At 37.3% G+C, this 8,790-nt stretch overlaps 1 protein-coding gene across 1 annotated transcript in view; it reads left to right on the top strand.

Moving 5' to 3' along the window:
- Positions 1-8,258: 8,258 nt before the first annotated feature.
- LOC129771826 (sodium/nucleoside cotransporter 1-like) overlaps positions 8,259-8,790 on the top strand; it is a 115,209-nt gene continuing 114,677 nt past the window's right edge. Inside the window, exon 1 of the mRNA XM_055775895.1 lies at positions 8,259-8,483. The gene's annotated coding sequence lies outside the window, so the exon portion shown is untranslated. The remainder of the gene's footprint in view (positions 8,484-8,790) is intronic.

Genomic DNA, 8,790 nt, shown 5'->3' with positions numbered 1-8,790 from the left:
TAGGATCTTTTCCTCAGTGGTTCTCATCGAATCGCTTGATAAATTATATAAAAAAAAATGTTTTTCTGAATCGCATTTTCGTTTCTATTTTGAAGCACGGCAAAGAAACATATTTTCAACACTTCGAAGCAATGTCAATAAATATTACTATTAAAACAATTGAGAAAAATCAATTCTACCAAAAAGCACCATAAAAGTGGTAGTGGCTACGTGGCTACTTTGTTACCTAACCAGACAACCAATGTTGCGAAACATTCAAAACATTTCATAACGTTTTGTGACTTTGGCATCAGTACTGGCTTTAAAAATAATTGCGTATTGATTTAACAAAATATTTCGGAAATATTTACATTTTTCTGAAAATCGTGATCAATTTACCCCCGGTTTACGGTATTATAGTTTTTTTTATCCCATTTGTTTATTTGTTTAGGCTCATTAGCAATTTAGCGGTAACGGATCCGAATTTTATCGTGTACATGTAACATTTTTTTTATCGTATTTATAAATTGTACATTACACAGTAGCCATTTTAGGCGTAAGAGTATTCCTTCTGTACCATTGCATTATATAGTAGTCATTTCGGCGTAAAATTCCTTCTATTCTACAATTGTTCAGTTTATCCGACAGCAGAGACAGTTGATATGATCATTGTTGTGTTATTTATAGCACAACTGACCGATGTTTTTGCAGAGCAGAGCAGTTGTATGGATGAATCGATCTTCAATAAAAATTTGTTATGTTGTGTCTGCTAGCTCGTTCGCAACTGAGGTTACATTTTTGTTTTTAAGAGGTTTTAAATTTCTTCAGTTCATTCTCCGTGATATCTCGGCATCTGTCCAATCACTACAACCTAAACGCGCATCTCTATCGCATTGGGCTTGCAGCAAACAATCTTCGTGATTGTGGCGATGGCTACCACGACATCGAGCATGTTGTCTGGTCGTGTATCCGGTTATATGCTGCCCGCTCTCAGCTTTCCATAGCATTGAGGGTACTAGGCAGACAATCGGATATCCCCGTCCGGGATATCTTAGGTAGCCGTGATCCTGATCTTCTGCTTCATCTATACCTGTTCCTCAGAAACGCCGATGTCAACGTTTGATGATGTTTCCTTCGTTGTGTCCCTGTTTCATATCCCTACTATCCGATCTATAAACTTTTACTTAGTCGCGGCAATACATACACACACTCTTTACGGATATACGGGTCAAAGGTTGTGCAGTCCACTGATCACTCAACAAGAGCCAAAGGTTGTACCGCTCATGACAACTCTACACGATCTGATGCTTGTGTCCTGGATTCCTCGAGTCAAGACGACGCACCACGCTAGATATGGGATACATACTAGGGGGCCGTTGCTGATTAATGGTCAGCTGCATCCCAATAGGAAATATCCCGTGTCGGGCACACGTACAGAACATTGGAGACAGCAACATCACAATTACGAAAACACTTGTAATACTAACCTCGAGCCAACCGCGAGTATTACTAACATAGCTGTAAGACAAACATTGTCGAAATATTGAACTCCCGGCCCCGTAAGGCAGACGCCATATGAGCCTTAATAAAAACATATATTTTGGATAAAAAAAAATGAGCCAAACTCGAGATACAAGGTACGACTGGATGGCTAGTAAGACTGATTGAAATCGTCCCTCAACTGGTCAGAGTTCGTGAAATGACTGGGAAAATAAGATGAAGTGTATGGGTAGCACCCATCAAAAGCAGTATATTAAAGTCGCGAATGAAGATAATGCTGTCCTCTTCCAATATTAGCTGCATAATTCGTCGTGAATACGTTCCTTACGGTCCAATAAAGACTAGTAAATTTTATGTCGATGCCTTCGAGCACCTATGACTCCGTATTTTCGTGTGCCTCAACATGTCATTGAGACCAAGGAACGAACAAGAAGTAAGTTCTAAAATTCATATTTCCTCGCTTATAATTCTCTGAACAGATTCTATTTGTAATCAGCATTTGAAAAACAGACGACTATCTTGCACATATCATCTATTGATTCCTCCTTGAAATATTTATCATGAGATGTCGACAGCCTTTCAAATCTCATACTCTTCTTGAATAAGTGATTATGAAGAAATATAATTTTAATTAAATAGTACAAAATTTATCCGTACTCATTATAATAATTGAATTGTAAGTTGCTCCTTTTTCCTTGATAAAAATTCAATGTCGTTCCAGTTCCCTCGTAAAGAACAATCAACCGTCAAAATAAAATGATAACAACGAACTCTGGTTCCTTCCAAACAAGTTCACTGACACTGGCGGTCAGAGACTGTTCTAGCAATCTATTAGATTTCGTCTGATTTGCATAGTTAGAAACGCCACCGCAGCACAGCCCCTCTCACCAATAAATCTGAGTCCCCTGGAGACTCGAGGACTGCAAACATTATCACATAAGTTGAAGGCGTTGCATCTTTCAAATATTCAGACGAATAGATGTTAGTTTTTTTTTCGACTGCCACACAGCTTGAAGTGCAATTTCCGTTCGTAATAGTACATATCCATCCATGCACACACAAACGCTACTTCATCCAGATAATTTCTGAGGCAAAGAAACTCGAATGAACTTGTTATGCTATTTCGGTAGCCACACGCAGTATCATTATTACCGACCACATCGTGAAACACCATGCGTTCTCACCCTTACCCACCTTACCCACATCGGAAACGAAGCCCTCTGGAGAAAAGTAGAAAAGTCAAATCACTTATAATTAATAGCTTTGACATGCATGTCTTGATGGATATAAACATTTCGCCTCGTTTAGCGGCGTGCCTGATTACACTGATTGAGTTAAAAGCCTATCATCAATATAGAGCGATCTGGCCGGCGGTTAGGCCGATTGGTGTCTAGAGCGTCTAGGCGTAACATCTTGTGCTGATGGGAAAATTGATGCCGATCAATTCTTCTCAACTTCTCTGAGCCAAGAAGGTGGTGGAAGTAGTCACCGATTCACCTGCAATCGGTTGGTGTAACTAGTTCAATATATCTATTAACATATACTCGTTTTCTTGAGAGATCTGTTATTGCAGGATAAAAACACAAAAAAAAATATTGCAAAAGCTTCGTGGATAGATGCATATTAGGGTGCCAATGAAAATGGTCATCTCTAATTTCAATAAGTTACCCCATAAAAAATGTTCACCACCTCGAAAAAACACCCTATGCCAAATATCAGCTCAATCGGACTTGAGGAAGAGTGGTGCAAAGCGGTCAAAGTTTGAGTTTTTTTGAAAATTGAATAATCACCCAAGGGGGGTGTAAAGGAAATCGGGGTTTTCGAAAAATCTATTTTGATGCCAAATGTCTTAAAATTGCATGAAACGTCGAGATCTAGTGTCAACTCGAAAAATATTTTTGTCAGAAATCGACACTCTGGGACTTTTACCGGAATACGAAACGAAACGTATGGTTTTAAGTGCCAATAAAAATAGTTATCTCGATTTTTCATTCGGAACTTGCTGCGAAATGTAGATTTGCACGATAATATACCCTATGCAGTATTAGTTCATTTAAACTTCATTTATTAGTGTCACAGACGTTAAAATTTGAGTTTTTTGAAAAACGAAAGATCACTGAAAATCGAGGTTTTCAAAAAAACAATGTTGATGCTAAATGTCTTAAAATTACATTACTAGTCAAGATTTAATGTTATCTCGTAAAAAAAATTTTGTCAAAAAATTGTATTATGACTTACTTCCATCATTTAAGGATCAAAACGTCCTGAGAACAATCGTATTATTAGTCCTCGGAAATAGCAGAATTTTCAATGAAATATTGCGTAATTGTAAACTTTTTTTCTCAAATCACATGCACTGGTACTGGGGGCCTTCAAAATATCATCATATCATCGAGAAAATAACGAAAATATGTTCGTTTCTATGAAGGTGAGAGAGTGAAAATGGCACACAAAAATATCACTTTTATTCATCTTTTCCGACATCATTTCACAAATAGCCACCGCACACTGTCACATTATACTCATATTCAGTGGGAACTCCACGAAAAGAACTGTTTTTAATTGACAAAAAAAGCTGAAAAAAGGGTTTTCACATGGATGTGGAAGGCAATTGAATGTAAACACAAGTATTGATGTTACAATGTGAAAAGTAGCTATGGCAGCGCATGCTATCACGCACACTACGCTCGTAAATTCTGCCATCTGCTCCACCTGATAATCCTTCTCATGGGAGACAAATTCCGTTTACACATATAAAAATCAACTTTGAAACAAAAAACGTGGTGAAATGAAATTCGAAAAAAATTAGTCACCAATAAAATAAAGTTTTTACTGAAAACAGAATACAAAAAAATATAAATTTTTCGTCAATAAAATTGAATTTCTCAAAAAAATCAGAACAAATGCTAAAATTTGAAAAATAAATCAGGACACCCCAACAACATCTCAAAAGCAGGACATGTCCTGCTAAATCAGGACAGATCGTATCCATAAGTTCTACACCAAATAATAGGGTTAGCTAGATATGACATTCAGGTTTACCTGATGATATTAATAGAAATATGTATTTCGATTTACATATATCAGGAATGGCCAAACGGTAGTCCGCGGTCTACCGGTCGCCCTCGTAGGTATTCCTAGGCGCCCGCCAGCTGGTCTAGGATAGTGTAACCTCCAAACGCAATTTATTAAATATCCTTCCACCTTTTGCCGTGATGTTTATGCAGACCTCAATGAAACATATTAGTCGTAATAGTAGATATTTCTTCATTAAAGTTTCCGTTCTAATATTTTCTTTCAGATTGGTAGTTATTTAATATTAACACATCCAGTTGTTCGAATAACTTGCAATAAAGCAATAAAAAATCACTAGGAACAATTTCAACAATGCTTTCTCCAGGCATATCATTCGGTAAATGACCAATTGAAAATGCTGGAAATATCCAGCATATGATTTCGAGAATCAATAAAAACAATTTTTTTTTGAGAAAAATTCGCCTTTGAAAACTGCGAATGTGAGTTTTAATGGAGTATTTTTTTTAAATTTAAGACTATGATAAGTAATGTGAATTATTTGTGCATATTTCTTACAAGAAATATAGTCATGAATAGAACTACAGTGAAGAATGAGAAATTATAAATTTCTAAAATTAAATGTTGGGTCCTGTTATGTAATTCTATATTAGTTGAACAGAATTTTTCTCGTTAACCCTATTTTGCTGTTATAGATAACGTCGAGTGAAAGCTGTCGGCATGATTTTTCGAGCTGTTTAGTTTGTTTGTAGCATTTCTGACGTTTTGTTTTGGAAAACATCTCGTTTCTAAATATGCAGTTCGCCAACGCTCGGGAAAAAACTCGATTCTATAGGATTCTATCGATTTACAAAATACGAAAATTTGTTCGGTGTGATAGTTATAGGGATCGAATCGACCGATCGATTTAATTCACATAAAAGGGGCCAATATTTCCAATAAAATGTTCTTATACCTCTACTGCCGTTCTACGCGTAGTTGTCCCATGGTACTTTTTGACAATTTTCAATTTTCTTCATAAAACGATGCTCTATGCCTAATCTTAAAACTTATTGTTTTTTTCCCCAACTTTTATAAAACCTCAAGTTCAATTGTCCCATGTTGATATTCTAGGCCTCACTGTCCCACCATGAATTTCTGAACACCTAATCAAGCTTGATTGATTCAAGTGAGGGAAACTTTTCTCATTTCATAAAATAATAGTTTACTGCATATAAAAAAAACCCGGTATATTGCTAAACTAAAATGCTTAAAACTTCTGATAGAACAATATGGTAGAAAACTTTGATTGCATTCTTCTCAGTTGTTGATTTTGGAACATGGGGCACTTATGCGTAGTACGTTATGCAGTCTAGGTAGTTGAGGAATATGATAATCATCTTGGGTGTGTTTTTATGGAAAATAAATGCTTTGTATGTTCATAAATGACATTTTCCTTAAAAAAATCAACGATATTGGCTGACGAGACTTTACAGAGAATAAACTTATTAATTATTTAGCAAACGATAATTATTTTAATTTCATAAAATGATTTATCGTTGAATATTCATTAGTATGACCTATGCTTTCCTTTGAATTAATCCTCCTATATTCGAACATACGGTCTCACAGACCGAGAACCAATAATGTTGTTTTGAAGAGGCTGAATTGAATGACTGTTGAAACTGAATGAAATTGTTCTGGATTTTTTTTTCATTTAATTATATCTTTTTTTTACTTTGAATAAACACAAATTACAGAAATACACAATAGCAAAATTGAAATTAAATTTTTAAAAATCTGTGACATTGAGCGCGAATAATTATTTTTCGCATGAGAACAGGAGGTTTAAAACTTGATTTTATCGTCAAGTACTAGATTCATTTCCTAATGACTTTTTGATGCAGTCAACGTTAGTAGACCGCAGCCTAACATTTGAACAATAAGTCGCCCGTAATTCCCAAAAGTTTGGCCACCCCTGACATATATGGTATGGATGGTAGGGTATGGAATTTGGATTAAATGTCGTTCTTTGGACTTCGAAAATTCTCGAAATCTGCAGTCATTTGGTGGTTATCTAAAGTTTCTGTTCGTGAAATATACACATCGAAAATTATATTCTGATGGATTCCGCTAATCTAAACCAATCCAGCACTATTTCGGCGTAACTCGCGCGACCAAATCCCCCGTATTGTCAGTCGTACCGAAACATAGCCGCGAACAAATATGCAACAACGAACCAAACATGCTGTTTTCCTCCCGTTTGTCAATAAAACCGTCTGCATCGCAACTATGGACGAATGCTGTTCTCGCGCTCTGCCGATGCTGGATGCGCACCGCAACAACTGGCAGGACCCAGACGACGTGTATGGTCATAAAGTAGATCGGAGACGACACGACGTTTTGGCGAAAACTCCAGACTGTGACTCGGATCCTGTCTAGCCAAAAATGAGTCCGAAACCTGGGCCAGACACATATATGTGGTTATAAAACGCCAAAATAATTAGCACAAACGAGAAAAGTGTGTGCTTATTAAAAGTGAAAAATAAACATGAATACAATCAGAAAATAAAAACAAACGAGGTTTTCTGTTTCGCTCATTCATGTTCCCTGATTCAACATTTGATTTTTCCTTCAAATGGGAACTGGGTGTTGCAATGAAACTAAAAATAAAAACAGAAGTAAAAAAAAACAAAACAGATCTTGCAGAAAATTGCCCGGCGCAGTTTCCTCCGGTTTGTCCCCATCCGAGAGACAGCATAAGAACTGGAAGTAACCGTCCAAATATCTGCACTGCGGAGGCTGGGGCACAAACAAATCTGGACAGACAGAACTTGTTAAATTAGGTGAGGACCAGTTTCAATTCAATTTTACGATTGTTGTTTTTGTCCTCACATCCTTTCGTTATGCATATGATGTTCTTATGAAGGTTCTTGCGTTCGACTTGTACCTAACATTCGCCCGCTCCAAGACATCGCACGATATGCGTGGACGCAATTCAAGTGCAGAAAATCATTAGTTGAATCACTTTTTCTCAGCCGGGTCAGATTTGTGTGTATTACATAAAACTATACACTTATTTCTCGCTGGGTTGTGACCGGTATCTCCGCGATGCTGTAGCACCAGTAGCCGGCTGCAAGTGAGAACGCTAGCAGACGGGCAAACCGCAGCACATAAAAGCTTTAATTAACTTGGATGAGATAAGTGACACTGACAATGGAAATGCAAGATGAATTCACCTTTTCCTGCCCGTGGAAAAATATGGACAGCAATTTATCAAACTTGTCCTCCCTTAATTGAGGGAACATTATTCGGGAATTGCGTGGTTTGAAATCGCAACCAGATTCGGGACCACATTTGTATCGAATCAGTAATTTGAACAGCAACCTCCACTCGCAGCATCTAGCAATTAGATGCTGTCGTTGGGTGAGACATCCATGATTAATTCATAGCTGCGCACCTATCGGTTTATCGGTTTTTCGCCTTGACGTATTCGAGATGCTCAAATTTCAGAATTCAGGTGGTTCCGCCATTGGGAGACGAGGTCAAAACACCAGTTTCGGACGAACTCGCACAAGCTCCGAAAAACTCCAGACGGTGATCGATTAGAAATTCTAATACGGAACATTTCAATTTCAGGTCCCAAGCAAACACGGAGGAGAAAAAGGTTCGCCGCATGTCAATCGCCTTTTTGCAAATTTCCAAAATCTCAAGGATCTGTAAACTATGGATGAGATTCTCGGGTCATCACTTCGCTGACATCCAAATGATCTCCGAAGATTCGGGAAAAAACGGTCTGATATATTCCAATGCAAATCAGCGTCTGGAGGAATGATTAACGAAAGCAATCGTAAACAATGTATTGAAAACAACAAGGCAAGAAACAAATTCAGCAGATAATGCGTGTTTAGTTGGGGTTCGGTGCGTGGCATTTCTTTATAATTCTGGACATGTGATTAGGTTGCTGCATTTTTTAAAGAATACAGTGGAAAGTAAGTCGATTATCATGTGTAGTATCATTTCTGTTTGTTTTTCTGTATAAGCACAATACATAAGTCTAATGACGATTTTCAAATGTTAGTGTTAGGTTAGGCTTCAGCGCAGACTATTGGATTCCTTTCCCCGGTCTTTCTCAATAGTTGCAATGAAATAAGATCGATTCATCCATACAACAATCGATCTTATTTCGACCATGGATCAATCTACATCGCTGATGATTGTTGCGTGGACGTAGTTATTATGTAACAACACAAAGATAGTCAATGAGGGCTCTGAGTTTTGAACTCACGATCGATCGCT

The sequence above is a fragment of the Toxorhynchites rutilus genome, chromosome 2, assembly GCF_029784135.1.
Source record: "Toxorhynchites rutilus septentrionalis strain SRP chromosome 2, ASM2978413v1, whole genome shotgun sequence".
NCBI lineage: Eukaryota > Metazoa > Arthropoda > Insecta > Diptera > Culicidae > Toxorhynchites > Toxorhynchites rutilus.
The sequence above is the reverse complement of the archived record's forward strand: the minus strand, read 5'-3'. Positions and strand labels throughout refer to the sequence as shown.